Source organism: Schistocerca piceifrons, chromosome X (genome assembly GCF_021461385.2).
Source record: "Schistocerca piceifrons isolate TAMUIC-IGC-003096 chromosome X, iqSchPice1.1, whole genome shotgun sequence".
Classification (NCBI taxonomy): Eukaryota; Metazoa; Arthropoda; class Insecta; order Orthoptera; family Acrididae; genus Schistocerca; species Schistocerca piceifrons.
In genome coordinates this window covers 799,422,050-799,438,589 of record NC_060149.1, presented here as the reverse complement: position 1 = coordinate 799,438,589, position 16,540 = coordinate 799,422,050, and positions in this window count along the sequence as shown.

Genomic DNA, 16,540 nt, shown 5'->3' with positions numbered 1-16,540 from the left:
GTTAAGTCCCATAGTGCTCAGAGCCATTTTTTTAGGGTCTTTGAGGGACGTATCGCATTTACTAGAATTGAGAATCCTACTCGTGGGGAGGGGGGGGGGGGCGGGGGGAGAGTATCGTGACCTAGGCAGGTTTTAGAGAGGTGCCTCTCAGTGCTAGAGGCAGAACTCATCCGTGATATATTGCCATTAAATGTAATGCAGTGCTCTGCAGCGAATTGGCACTCCCCCTCCCCCAAAGAGCAGGGTGCTGCCGAGGAGAAAACCTTACACTACATGTGGGGTGATAATGGCGTTATATCTCGGAGTACATCAATCGCCAAGTGGTATCGTGAATCCATCTTGGGTGCTATACTGGCCCAGTTTTCTGAGATGGCCGACCGCGGTGGCCACTCGGTTCTAGGCGCTGCAGTCCGGAACCGCGCGACTGCTACGGTCGCAGGTTCGAATCCTGCCTCGGTCATGGATGTGTGTGATGTCCTTAGGTTAGTTAGGTTTAAGTAGTTCTAAGTTCTAGGGGACTGATGACCTCAGATGTTAAGTCCCATAGTGCTCAGAGCCATTTTCTGAGATGGAAATAAGAGGGTCAGCTAAAGCACTCAGCCAAATACCACACCTCGACGTCTGTATTCATGTCTATGATCCGTTAAATGGAAGGTCCTGTTATATCAAACACCCTGAGGATATTAAGAAGAAGCAGGTTTGCATTAACGTTGAAAATGAAAAAGATAACGCTTGTTTTGCATGGTCAATCCTGGCTTGTGAAAGAAAAATTAAACAGCATACAGAGCGCACATCTCGATACGGAATAGGTCTTAACATTCGTGGATGTTATAGCTATGGCGATATCAAGTTCCCCATAAAGATTCAGGACATACCAAACTTTGGGGCACAAGATCCCGGCATATCAGTTCACGTTTAAGGACTGAAGAAGAAGCGGAAAAGCAACCCCGATGAGCAGGACAAGCATACTATAGTTGGACCATTCTATTTTTCGAAATCTGCAGGTGAACATGATCTCTATGCAAACATACTGCTCTTCTTTGAACGTGATAATGATCATAAGGTATGGATCAAAGACATGTCCCGCCCCCTTTGCAGTCAATAGTCTAAACGTAAAGATGAGATAGGTGTCTAAATAACTTTTCAGAAGAAAGACATCTGACGGACTGTGAATCCAAGGAACCGGTACGTGTTGTTATGACTACAGAAGAAAACAGGTTCATTAAATTCAAGAATGCTCACAACCAGGAACGATGTCCATTTGTTGTATATGGATGTATCCTAGCCCCTATCACCTACTGTGAAGGGAACCCCTGAGCCTCACATACCACCTTCACGCAAAAACACGTACCGTATGCGGCGGCGTACTAAATTGGATGTTAATATGATTCAAGTCTTAACCGCTATGAATCCAGAGGTTTGGTTGCTCACTGAGCTTGAAAAACTCTCATGGGATTTTGATAGGCTTCACAGCACCAACATCTCCATGACCTAATCGGAGGAGGATAAAAAATTACTCAATGATACGGTTAACTGTCATCTTTCTGGGCTGCCGTTAGATAGAAAAGCTGAAACTCCGTGTAGTGATCATTGTCATCTTACGGGGAAGTTCCGCGGTGCAGCTCAAAATGGCTCAAATGCCTCTGAGCACTATGGAACTCAACTTCTGAGGTCATCAGTCCCTAGAACTTAGAACTACTTAAACCTAACTAACCTAAGGACATCACACACATTCATACCCGATGCAGGATTCGAATCTGCGACCGTATAGGTCGCGCGGCTCCAGACTGTAGCGCCTAGAACCGCTCGGCCACTCTGGCCGGCTTAGGGTGCAGCTCACATCGCATGCAATTTGAAGTATCATTTACCACGACACGTACCCGTTTTCTTCTAGTTGAGCGATTGGTTAATTTCGGTTGGGAGAAAAATCAGGTCACTGTCCTGCCTGAGAGTGTTCAGAAGTACATTTTATCCTCCAAACGAATGACGCCAGAAATTACACTCCTCTTCCTTGACACACTACGTTTTATGCCGGCGCCACTCCAGAAACTCGCTGAAACTCTATCTGGGAGGAATGCATATCACCCGATCTGCATACCCCAATGAGGAAAAGTTTCAGCTTGTGACTCGGAATATGTGGATAGTAAGGCAAAACTCGACAAAACCAGGCTACCCGACATATCTGCATTTACCAGTACTCTCACAGGCGATGCCATAACTAGTGAAGATTATGAGCCTGGCGGGAATTCAACTTTCCAAATTAGGGTGAATAAGCAAGACTGTACATGGACACCGACGTGCGCTTGCTTGCGGATATTTCTGGAAAGTTCCGGAGTGTATGCATGGCAACGTACTCTCTGGACCCCGCCTTTTATTACACCGCACCTGGGTCGTCCTGGGACGCAATGCTCAAGAAAAAGAGGCGCAGCATCGAACTTTTTACTGATGTCGATATGCTTCTTTTCTTTGAGCGCCACACTGGACTCGCATTCGGAAGGACGACGGTTCAATCCCGCGTCCGGCCATCGTGATTTAGATTTTCCGTGATTTCCCTATATCACTTCAGGCAAATGCCGGGATGGTTCCTTTGAAAGGGCACGGCCGATTTCCTTCCCCATCCTTCCCTAACCCGAGCTTGTGCTCCGTCTCTAACGACCTCGTTGTCGATGGGACGTTAAACACTAATCTCCTCCTCCTCTTTGAGCGCGGGATCCATGGGGGACTTTGCAAGTGTAACTATGTATGCCTGTGTGTAAATATATTCTTTTTTTCCACATAAGTACCATAATATCTAGGATCGACTGTATAAGCAGTATGTGCTGGGAAAAAATTATAAACATTTTAAAAAATTAAAAATTTGCAGTGTATATATGTATATAAAACATTAAAAAATTGAACCAAAATCATCAAAAAAGTTAAAAAATGTGAATGAAGGAAAAAAATAGTTTACCTATTTCTCGTTTTTGCACTTCATGTTTGTGTGTGATGGTATGAGTGCATGTGTAAATGGATTAGTTTGAAGTTTCACCTACCGCTAGCTATGCAAGTCATACTAGTTTTAAGTGTGAGTTCCACCCAGTTCATTTTAGTGCAGCTGTTTGGGACGCACATTTTAGGGCCACCCGCTTCATTGTATTTTTAAATTATTTCAGCTGCTTGAGGTGGAAAATGTTTAGAGCCACCCAGTTCAAAGTACAAATTAAGTATTGTGTTTGGGTGAAATTTCACTAGCAATAGTATTAGTGTAACAGAAAGTATGCCTGTGCAATAGCGGTAAACAGTACTGCAATGAAAAGTACAAAAAAAAATTTCAATCAGTACTATTATTTTTAAAAACCAAAAACTGTAAATAAAAAAATTTCAAACAATAACAAGAACTGTGAATTGAAAAGCAGTATTACTTCGTGTACTGTGAAAACAATAACATTTGCGGATGTAAAGCTGTATTACTACTGTATTTATGTCTGAATAAAAAGTTGCTATTCGTTACCACACGTCTTTGTTGTTATTTCACAAATCTCTACCCTTACAAATGAATATAAAGGCTGCGCAAGATGCACAAGATATTAGGTTAAAGCATGAGGGAGGTGACGTTGAAGATGGAGAAAAACAAAATATATGTACTGATTGCATGGGATTTCGCCTATCGTGCTGCACATGTAGGTTTTTGAGAACAGGCGGCGTGTGATCGTGTCCGCTTCCAGAGACATATAGCAAACATGGCTGAAATTATATCTCCTGTGCTTGAGCTAAGCCACAGACATAGGATCTGGGCAAAGCTACATACTGTCTAAGAAGGAGCTAAGTAGAAAGAAAGAAAAATACAGAATGTGAGGTAAAAGATTCATTTATTTTCATTAATCCAACTTAGAAGTAATTTTACAGTTCCATAAGCAGACATAACACTATTTTCACACATCTTCTTCTTCTTGAGCTTATGGATAGCAGGACACCCATAGAATAAGCAGACATAACACTATTTTCACACATCTTCTTCTTCTTGAGCTTATGGATAGCAGGACACCCATAGAATTCCAGGTCTTAAATAGATGCTAACTTGAAGAATCGCTGCATCCATGTGATCTTCTCCTCGCCTTTGACGTAGATGGTGGTCTCAGGATGGTCGAATATTCGAAGTGATTTCATCATTTCTTTATACGATATACCAGTATCATCCCAGTGGAGTCCATGAAAGAAACGTGTTAGCGTCTTTGCACTCCTCCATGTTTTAGCACAGTTCACATTCTTGAAAGACCTCGGTAACTCAGTTCTTGCTGAGAATGTCACTATTAAACCAGCGTGCTCGTGTATGCTAAGCCTACTTATTTAAGGGACTCTTAGTTAGCACGTGTTATCTCACCTTGAGGTTCTGCTGCAAAGTGCTGTGCTGTGCGCTGAGTGCGCTGGTTTTATACCTTACGCCCATCTTGTCGTAGATGTAATTGTACAATGGTTTCCTCACGGAGAATATCCATTGTCTCATCAGATTTGTAAATTTTATTGGGATCCGTCTTCAAAACCTGTCCCTTTGTGAAAGCCACCAGTGGGCCTATTGAACCTTTCTGCTTAAAGTCAATCGAAGCATTCACCGTCCCTATTTCAGATTTATGTGTACTGATGTTTGCACGGAGCTCGACCCCTATTCCAGACTGTTTTACTTTAAATCGTCAATATCATATGCACCAGGTTCAATTTCTACAATTTCTTCTTTACCATTAATTTCCAGATGCAGTTTATTGTTAGCCTCTGGGATATTTGGGATGGTGTTGTATGTTTCCAGTCCAATCAGCGAGATGCTTCAATCTCCAACGCTTGAATCGATTGGTGGGAAGTACGAGGGTCACTCCAAAAGAAATGCACACTACTTTTTTTTAAATTCATCTTTTATTATTCATGTTTGAAAGTTTTACAGTGTGTAGATACATTCTTTAAGGATAATATTTTCATTTCTCCACATAATTTCTGTCCCTCTCAACTGCCTTACGCCATCTTGGAACCAGCGCCTATATATCCGCACGGTAAAATTTTGGACCAACCTGTTGGAGGCACTGTTTGGCACCGTGCACAATGGAGTCATCATCTTCAAACCTTGTTCCACGAAGAGAGTCTTTCAGTTTCACAAAGAGATGATAGTCACATGGAGCCAGGTCAGGACTGTAAGGCGGGTGTTTCAGTGTTGTCCATACGAGTTTTGTGATCGCTTCCATGATTTTTTGAGTGACATGTGGCCGTGCATTGTCGTGCAACAGCAAAACATCCTGCTTTTGCCGATGTGGTCGAACACGACTCAGTCGAGCTTGAAGTTTCTTCAGTGTCGTCACATATGCATCAGAATTTATGGTGGTTCCACTTGGCATGATGTCCACAAGCAAGAGTCCTTCGGAATCGATAACACCGTAGCCATTAACTTTTCCAGCAGAACGTGTGGTTTTGATTTTTTTTTTCTTGGTTGAATTTGCATGATGCCACTCCATTGATTGCCTCTTCGTCTCTGGTGAAAAATGATGGAGCCATGTTTCGTCACCTGTCACAATTCTTCCAAGAAATTCATCTCTACCATTCTCGTATTGTTCCAAAAGTTCGCAGCATACGGTTTTTCTTGTTTCTTTGTGAGCCACTGTTAACATCCTGGGAACCCACCTGGCACAAACCTTTTTAACGCCAACACTTTCAATATTCTGCAGACACTTTCTTCCCCTATCCCAACGTAGCGTGACAATTCGTTCGCTGTGATTCGTCTGTCAGCAGTCTCCAATTTGTTAACTCTCTGCACATTGTCTGGAGTGTGTGCACTACGAATCCTGTCGCTGAGAGGACAATCCTCAATACTGCCGTACCCGCTTTCATCACCGACTAACTGTACTGCGATCGACAGCAGCATCTCCATACATCTTTTCCAACCTCTTGTGGATGTTTCCCACTGTCTCGTTTTCACAGCACAGAAATTCTAAGACAGCACGTTGCTTCTGACGAATGTCAAGTGTAGCAGCCTTCTTGAAGACATGCTGTGACGGCGCCACTAACGGGAGCAGGTTGAACTAAGTTTGAAAACAAGCGGGAAGGATGTATCTACACACAGTAAAACTTTCACACATGCAGAATGAAAACCGTATTTTTACAAAAATAGTGTGCATTTCTTTTGGAGTGACCCTCGTAATTCGCACGTAGTACAGACGATCGTTTTTTTTTTAATATCAGAGTGTACGACATTGTATCTAAACATCTACCGGTGAGTGGGTGCTTAATATCCGGCCTTATGTACCATTCGTAAAAGATGGGAGGAACGTAATGCATAGCTGACCACACAGGAATGTACTGCTCTCACTGAATGTCGTGTATGTCACACCATCTACACCCTGCAGAATCTCCTGTAGTAGTTGGTATTTGGGCTGAAACAGTGTTTTTGAAAATACACATACATGCTCTAAGTGGACTCCATCCGGATAGGTTAGCAGCAACATGAGAACATTTGTCCTGCCACAGTTGGATGGACCTACACTTATTGCACGTATGTTGTCAGGAAGAAGTACGCCATTCTTCTTCTTCTTCCGGTCTTCTTGCGCACCATCACAGCTCCAAGTCGCATACAACGAAGTCTTGATGCTTCACACACCCTGCCATGATACCTGCTACGTCAGGTACTGGTGTGCAATAGGTTTTTATAGAAAATAATGAACACTATGCCCTTCCCATGATACCGACCCTTTCAGGTACTGGTATGCAATAGGCTTTTACGGAGAATTTAGTTAAATGACATAATTTTCTACTTTTGCATGTTTCCAGTGAAAATACTGGGAAGAACGCTTTAGTACTTGCAATGTAATAAGAGGTAATAAATAAAAAAACACATACATGGTTTTATATATTTTTTTATCCAGTAATCATACACAGGATGCACTGCATCAACTGGTTCTTTCTTTATCTTAACGCCAGTACAGAATATAGAAAATAAAGCCCTCTAGTATGCACAGAATTCAGCATGTATTTCTTTCAAACTTATTGTCAGTACATTAGTTTTCGCCGGCACCATACTGACCCACTGTTCGAAGTCATTTACATCCACACTATACTTAGATACTCTGCAGTGTCTCTACACACAGCTTTAACACAAGGCAGCCATTTGTTCAGTCTTTCCAACACAATGGGTAGCACCGTCTGTAGATCGAAAAAGATTTTAACGGTGGAGTGCTGTAGATAAACAGATGTGTCACCTGATTCCACACGGAGTGCAGAGTCATTGTACACTGTTGTAATGGACAGAGTCAGAGCAGCACAATAAATGTCCGGAGGACGGCTCTGGTGATTCTCGGCGGTCTGCTGCTGCTTGATACACTATTTTGCACGCAAGAGTTCATTCCATTCCAACTCCGTAAACCGCGCTTTAATACTTTTAGCTGTATTCTCGATCTCTATCACAATACGCCACTTCTGTCTGTTTCTCATCCACTACATCCTCACTCTGTCCATGAATTATCACTGCAATATTCTGCAATGCCGCGTATGATGGAGGCCAGTACCGACCTACGTCGTGCTGATTAGGATCCCCGGTGCACTTCAGCGAGTCAGGGGCTGGCTGGGTTTCTTCAACCGACAATAACAGCTGATTGTTCTGCTCAATCAAGCTGACCAGGTGCGCGACAGGTTCCCAGGATGCTGCCGCTGCTGCCGGTTCCGATGGGGTGGAACTCGTCACTGTTGCAGACCCCGACGGGCTGGAGGAGGTCCCATCCGCTGATGAGCAAAGAAGGAAAACGTTTACAGGCGATGATAGAAGCACAAAGATCCTCACACGGCAGTAAACACAGTCATTAAGTAGTGGGTACTTACCCTTCCGCTGCTTCTTCGTATTCTGTTGCTGCTGTGGCTGTACGGTGCTGGACGATTTCGACTGGCGCTTCATTCTAGGTGACTGCAACTGAGGCTGCAGAGCTCCTGGGCCCACCTTATATTCCTGTTGTGATCGGATGGTGCGTTCCTATTGGTTACTACCAATTTCAGGCGTCTCTGGTGGTATAATTGTGTTATAGAGGGTGCACTTGGGCATACCATCCAGTATAATCAGGACTCGAGTCCCGGAAACGGCACAGCTATTTTTAATTTCCCATCAATTCCAAGCGCCTTTGGTGGTATAATTGTCCAGGAAGGCCAGGGTTAGAGCCCCAGAAAGGGTACCACCAATTTTAATTTCTTTCCAGTTTCTGGGTGGGGGGGGGGGGGGGAGCACGTTATCACAGCTTTGGGACAAAGAAATTCTCGCCAAAATTCGAATTTCCCGCCAATACGGTAGGTTGGCGGAGGGGGCGGTTGGAGGGGGAATGGGGCCCACGTGCAGGCTGAGAAAATCACATGACGTCATCGATGGGTAGGGGTGGGGATGGTCGGGGCGGGGGTGGACGTGGTTGGGGGGGGGTGATTAATTGATCAATTCAATTAATTTGATATCAAAAGTTGGAGTCGTGACCCCATCTCCCAACTACTCACAGATTCTGGTTTTCTATTGTGCCCCTATGCCACTTAAATTAGATGTTCGCGATGTTCTTTAAAAGAACATGACCGAATTCCTTTCCATCCTTCCTCAAGTTACGGTAGCAATATTGTAAAATAAGGGCCGCACAACACGTTACTCACCCGTCAACGTTACTGTGATACTTTCCTTCCTTCAAGTGCACTTGGCCCTGACTTCATTTTTATGGATGACAATGCGCTACCTCATCGAACAGTGCAGGTTATGGAGCTCTTGGAAAGAGAGAATATTCAACAAATGGACTGACATGCCCGTTTCCCCGACTTAAATCTCGTCGAGCACATGTGAGATGCGTTGGAGAGACGTATTGTAGCACGCCCACATGCGCCAACGAACATCTAGTACTTGTCAAAACCGCTGGTGGAGGGATGCAACACCCTACTACAAGAACTATCTTCTGGCCAGCATAGGAGCACGTTGCAGAGCATGCATTACAGTCCGTGATGATCTCACACCCCACTAAGAACCATGTGCCGCCTTTTTCAATGCTGGGGGGAACGCCATTAATAGGTGTGATTTTAGTGTAATTATTAACTTTGAACAAAAGTGTCATTTCTGTTCGTCTCATTGACTATTTCTCTGTTACCTTCTGTACTATACTGTAGCAGTTCTTTCTATGTATGGACCAAGTTAATCGACCTAACTCTCTTGGCACTGACATCATACGCAAGCTATTTTCGCCCTCAAGTTTTGCACAACAGTGTATTTCACTGGATTAGAAAACTTATGTTTTCTGTTTTTTAGTCCAAATATTATAAGCACCATGCATTAACAATGACAGACGTCTTAGGTGAAGCATCTTTACAACGTATCTGACGAAACTTCAGCGAGCCCGCCCTCGATACCATCTGCTGTCATCTCCTGATGACAGCAGCTAGTATCGAGGGCTGTAGCCATCTAGAGAAAGCGGCGGGGTCAGTCAGTATACGGTATGGTACACCATAATTATAATTTAGTTTAGGATTAACATTTACTTCATAATGTAGTGTTCAGTGATAAGGACTGTTGATAAGTAGTACAGAGTGTTCAAGAAGAGTCACCTGATTTCACAAGCCTATGTTATCTACCCCCTCCCCCCCTCCCCCCCCCCCCCCCCCCCCATGAACCACGGACCTTGCCGTTGGTGGGGAGGCTTGCGTGCCTCAGCGATACAGATAGCCGTACCGTAGGTGCAACCACAACGGAGGGGTATCTGTTGAGAGGCCAGACAAACGTGTGGCTCCTGAAGAGGGGCAGCAGCCTTTTCAGTAGTTGCAGGGGCAACAGTCTCGATGATTGACTGATCTGGCCTTGTAACACTAACCAAAACGGCCTTACTGTGCTGGTACTGCGAACGGCTGGAAGCAAGGGGAAACTACAGCCGTAATTTTTCCCGAGGGCATGCAGCTTTACTGTATGGTTAAATGATGATGGCGTCCTCTTGGGTAAAATATTCCGGAGGTAAAATAGTCCACCATTCGGATCTCCGGGCGGGGACTACTCAAGAGGATGTCGTTATCAGGAGAAAGAAAACTGGCGTTCTACGGATCGGAGCGTGGAATGTCAGATCCCTTAATCGGGCAGGTAGGTTAGAAAATTTAAAAAGGGAAATGGATAGGTTAAAGTTAGATATAGTGGGAATTAGTGAAGTTCGGTGGAAGGAGGAACAAGACTTCTGGTCAGGTGATTACAGGGTTATAAACACAAAATCAAATAGGGGTGATGCAGGAGTAGGTTTAATAATGAATAGGAAATTAGGAATGCGGGTAAGCTACTACAAAGAGCATAGTGAACGCATTATTGTGGCCAAGATAGATACGAAGCCCACGCCTACTACAGTAGTACAAGTTTATATGCCAACTAGCTCTGCAGATGACGAAGAAATTGAAGAAATGTATAATGAAATAAAAGAAATTATTCAGTTTGTGAAGGGAGACGAAAATTTAATAGTCATGGGTCACTAGAATTCGTCAGTAGGAAAAGGGAGAGAAGGAAACGTAGTAGGTGAATATGGATTGGGGGTAAGAAATGAAAGAGGAAGCCGCCTGGTAGAATTTTGCACAGAGCACAACTTAATCATAACTAACACTTGGTTCAAGAATCATAAAAGAAGGTTGTATACATGGAAGAATCCTGGAGATACTGACAGGTTTCAGATAGATTATATAATGGTAAGACAGAGATTTAGGAACCAGGTTCTAAATTGTAAGACATTTCAAGGGGCAGATGTGGATTATGACCTGTAGATTAAAATTGAAGAAACTGAAAAACTGTGGGAATTTAAGGAGATGGGACCTGGATAAACTGACTAAACCAGAGGTCGTACAGAGTTTCAGGGAGAGCATAAGGGAACAATTGACAGAAATGGGGGAAAGAAATACAGTAGAAGAAGAATGGGTTGCTTTGAGGGATGAAGTAGTGAAGGCAGCAGAGAATCAAGTAGGTAAAAAGACGAGGGCCAGTAGAAATCCGTGGGTGACAGAAGAAATACAGAATTTAATTGGTGAAAGGAGAAAATGTAAAAATACAGTAAATGAAGCAGGCAAAAAGGAATACAAACGCCTCAAAAATGAGATCGACAGGAAGTGCAAAATAGCTAAGCAGGCATGGATAGAGGACAAAAGTAAGGATGTAGAGGCTTATCTCGCTAGGTTCAAATGGCTCTGAGCACTATGGGACTCAACTGCTGAGGTCATTAGTCCCCTAGAACTTAGAACTAGTTAAACCTAACTAACCTAAGGACATCACAAACATCCATGCCCGAGGCAGGATTCGAACCTGCGACCGTAGCGGTCTTGCGGTTCCAGACTGCAGCGCCTTTAACCGCACGGCCACTTCGGCCGGCATCTCGCTAGGGGTAAGATAGATACTGCCTACAGGAATATTAAAGAGACCTTTGGAGAAAAGAGAGCCACTTGTACGAATATCAAAAGCTCAGATGGAAACCCAGTTCTAAGCAAAGAAGGGAAAGCAGAAAGGTGGAAGGAGCATATAGAGCGTCTATACAAGGGCGATGTACTTAAGGACAATATTATGGAAATGGAAGAGGATGTAGATGAAGATGAAATGGGAGATATAATACTGCGTGCAGAGTTTGACAGGGCACTGAAAGACCTGAGTCGAAACAAGGCCCCGGGAGTAGACAACATTCCATTAGAACTACTGACAGCCTTGAGAGAGCTAGTCTTGACGAAACTCTACCATCTGGTGAGCAAGATGTATGAAACAGGTGAAATACCCTCAGACTTCAAGAAGAATATAATAATTCCAATCCCAAAGAAAGCAGGTGTTGACAAATGTGAAAATTACCGAACTATTAGTTTAATAAGTCACGGCTGCAAAATACTAACGCGGGTTCTTTACAGACGAATGGAATAACTAGTAGAAGCCGACCTTGGGGAAGATCAGTTTGGATTCCGTAGAAATGTTGGAACACGTGAGGCAATACTGACCCTACGATGTATCTTAGAAGCTAGATTAAGAAAAGGAAAACCTAGCATTTGTAGACTTGGAGAAAGCTTTTGACAATGTTGACTGGAATACGCTCTTTCAAATTCAGAAGGTGGCAGGGGTAAAATAAAGGGAGCGAAAGGCTATTTACAATTTGTACAGGAACCAGATGGCAGTTATAAGAGTCGAGGGACATGAAAGGGAAGTAGTGGTTGGGAAGGGAGTGAGACAGGGTTGTAGTCTCTCCCCGATGATATTCAATCTGTATATTGAGCAAGCAGTGAAGGAAACAAAAGAAAAATTCGGAGTAGGTATTAAAATCCATGGAGAAGAAATAAAAACTTTGAGGTTCGCCGATGACATTGTAATTCTGTCAGAGACAGCAAAAGACTTGGAAGAGCAGTTGAATGGAATGGATAGTGTCTTGAAAGGAGGGTATAAGATGAACATCAACAAAAGCAAAACGAGGATAATAGAATGTAGTCGAATTAAGTCGGGTGATGCTGAGGGAATTAGATTAGGAAAATAAGACACTTAAAGTAGTAAAGGAATTTTGCTATTTCGGGAGCAAAATAACTGATGATGGTCGAAGTAGTGGAAGTGAAACATGGGCGATAAACAGTTTGGACAAGAAGAGAATAGAAGCTTTTCAAATGTGGTGCTACAGAAGAATGCTGAAGATTAGATGGGTACATCACATAACTAATGAGGAAGTATTGAATAGGATTGGGGAGAAGAGAAGTTTGTGACACAACTTGACTAGAAGAAGGGATCGGTTGGTAGGACATGTGTTGAGGCTTCAAGGGATCACCAATTTAGTATTGGAGGGCAGTGTGGAAGGTAAAAATCGTAGAGGGAGACCAAGAGATGAATACACTAAGCAAATTCAGAAGGATGTAGGTTGCAGTAGGTACTGGGAGATGAAGAAGCTTGCACAGGATAGAGTAGCATGGAGAGCTGCATCAAACCAGTCTCAGGACTGAAGACCACAACAACACCACACCATAAGAAAAATCTCATACCCTGAGATGAGGTGACATGGGAGGTGAGTTATGCTGTGTGAGACCCATAAGCCCCTTACAGCCGATCTGTCACTGAAGGAGTTCATTGTCAAGACATTCTCTTACATACAGGTGTGGGTGCAGTGGTGCTCCGCTCTGTCAAAAATTAAAATTTTGAACATCTTCGCCTTACTATGTAGAAATCCAGATCTCCAACACATCCAGATATGTGATTCCGCTAACAATGCTAGTTGCAAGAGGGGGTTTACTACCGACAACCACGTGAGGTCCCAACTTACAGCTGACACTGCGGTAAACTTCAAGTTTTGAAGCGTAAGTTTAAATTTCCCACGAGTTTCTAGATTAATTCGTATAGAAGAAATAGTCTTGTGAAATCGGATGAATCTTTTTGAAATTCTATTTACGATGGTTTTAGCGACTTACACACTTTCAGATATTCGCTGGTAACTCGCCCAATGTCGACTATCTTTTGAAACTGCGTTTCTGTAGTAATTCCGCCCACACCGCTCGTTCTGTTCCTTTGTCAACAGACACCAGCGTGCCTACTGTTCAGCGTTAAAGGGAACTGAGGCGTCTTACACACAATGATTGTTAATAACGAAGGAATGATTAAATGGTTCAAATGGCTCTCAGCACTATGGGGCTTAACTTCTGAGCTCATCAGTCTCCTAGAACTTAGAACTACTTAAACCTAATTAACCTAAGGACATCACACACAGCCATGCCCGAGGCAGGATTCGAACCTGCGACCGTAGCAGTCACGCGGTTCCGGACTGAAGCGCCTAGAACCGCTCGGCCACAGCGGCCGGCAAGGAACGATTAACAAAAGCTTTGTAATGGGTAGTTAGCTCAACAGCCAGTGTTGCCAACTCAGTCGATTGTATTCCTTAAAGCTGGAAATGTTATCCTCGGCCGAGAGTCGAAAGTCTGGCAGATTTATCGTATTGCTGTACTTTAATAAATGAAACACAATTGCATAATTTAATTGATTTAATTAAATTAACGTAATTCACATCGTTATTAGAATACTAACGTTCAAACAAGAAATTCAATTGAGTTGTTAATGGAATTAGTATTTTGGATGGACTTTTAGAATAGATAGCTTAATGCATTGTTTAACAATCAATATTTTGATTATTATTGCCTCCTGTGTGACGTCTGACGCAATACCAGACTGCATCTGTACCACAGTGGATTGCTTGAATAAACAACTGCAATGCTACGGTAAAGTCTGCAGCGCTGTTACGGCCATTCTTATTATCAACAACACACTGGCAGCAGTCTCTGACATTTTCATTGCATTTATTTAACTCTTTTCACTTTAAATAAGGAGTCAGTTTTCTTAGACGAAGAAACCTCCATACATGCAACAATTTAGAAAAGAATGGTTAAAAGATGTAGGGTCAAAAGACTGGACCGAGAAGTGCTGACATATAAAACTAAGATGCGATGTTGTTTTTTGTCAGTGCCCTCCCTACTGCAAGTATTAGAGACTGAGAGATTCTAAATACGAAAAGAATGTGAAAGCAGCTGGAGTATTTTCTTCTGCTAAACAGTCTTAAGTTGAATTTTCAGCCTAAAGTTTCATTAGTTACAACAGCTAGAGCCGAGGCCGGAACGGCTTTATTTGTGAGTGTTCATTGTGCTATACACTGTGGTGGTCGTCCCACCAGCTGAACAAACGGTGTTTCCACGTAAGTGATATGAAGATACATCGCACAGCATGCAGTGAAGCAATAAAAAATGTGATATACCCACACTTTAAAGTTTTGTTGAATAGTGATATTGGTGATAGTTCGTACAGCATATGTGTGGACGAGAGTTCCGATATTTCTATTACGAAACAGCGAGGTGCTTGTGTTTTGCCGCGCGGGATTAGCCGAGCGGTCAGAGGCGCTGCAGTCATGGACTGTGCGGCTGGTCCCGGCGGAGGTTCGAGTCCTCCCTCGGGCATGGGTGTATGTGTTTGTCCTTAGGATAATTTAAGTTAAGTAGTGTGTAAGCTTGGGGACTGACGACCTTAGCAGTTAAGTCCCATAAGATATCACACACATTTGAACATTTTTTTTGCTTGTGTTTTGTACTTCTCAGAAAATAAAGGGAGTGTAGTTTCAACATTTTTGAAACTTATAGACTGACTCACGTTATGCAAAAACAGTTGTTGAAAGTGTGAAAGCTATACTAACTGGCTTTGAGCTAAATTTGCAGAAATTTCTTGTTAAAGGCATAGATAACACATCAGTTATGGTTGACGAAGACAACGGAGCTTATGCTCTCCTTAAACGAGAAATTCCATAGTTAATTCTCGTACCATGTTCTTGGCACTCCATCCAGTTCACCCTTTCTCATTCTTCTAAAGAAAAGTTACGAGACCATTTAGAAATCATTTTCACAGAAGCACAGAATTGGTGTCACCGGTCCTCGATAAGGCAAAAGGCCTATAACGATCTGTATTTTACACTTTATGATGAGGAGTCCGCCTGCTTAGCTGTGTGTAATGCCGGCACGGTAGCTCAGCGTGTTCGGTCAGAGGGCTGCATTCTCTCTGTAACAAAAAAACTGAGTCAAGGAACCAACGATCAATTTGAACTGATGTCTTGTGACGTCCTCCCCGACCAAACGCAACTAACTATATCGAACAAAAAAAAAAAAAAAAAAAAGTGTAACGTGATTGCCTCTCGTGCAACGGGCCCGGGTTCGATTCCCGGCCGAGTTAGAGATTTTGGCCACCCGTAGTCTGGGTGTTCTGTTGTCCTCATCATCATCGACGCGCAAGTCGCTCAATGTGGCGTCACACGAAATAAGACTTGCAACACGGTGGCCGAACTTCCCTGGACGGGGCCTCCCGCCCACCAATGCCATACGATCATTTCAGTTTTCGTGACGAGGATACCTTGAGGATACTACAAATCGCCGGAACACAATGGATCTCGATTGAGCCAATCTGTGCACGGGTACTAAATCAGTGGGAGGCCCTAACAGAGTACCTGAGGGAAGCCTCAGTGAATGAAAAGTGCTACATCGTTCAGACTCTATATAGACTGAATAAACCCATTAACAACATATTCTGTTTCATATTTCCACCACCAATTCCGCGAGAGTGTAACGTAAACAATAAGGCTTTTTTTTTTTTTTTTAAAATGGTTCAAATTGCCCTGAACACTATGGGACTCAACTTCTGAGGTCATCAGTCCCCTAGAACTTAGAACTACTTAAACCTAACTAACCTAAGGATATCACACTCATTCATGCCCGAGGCAGGATTCGAACCTGCGACCGTAGAGGGCGCGCGGTTCCAGACTGTAGTGCCTAGAACCGCTCGGCCACTTCGGCCGGCAACAATAAGGCAGTCCAGTCTAGATTTTGTTCCACTTTTGAAAGGCAAGTATGAATTTCGCATACCAGCCGTAGAATGATGTGGATCCTGATATGGGAATTCGGAAAGTTTGCATTAACTGTACGGTGCGTCAGTGAGCTCCCAAAGAATGTTGAAGTGATACGCAAGATATCATCTATAGTACCAAAAATTTTTTAAGAACAATAAAGGACATTAGCTGTGGAGATA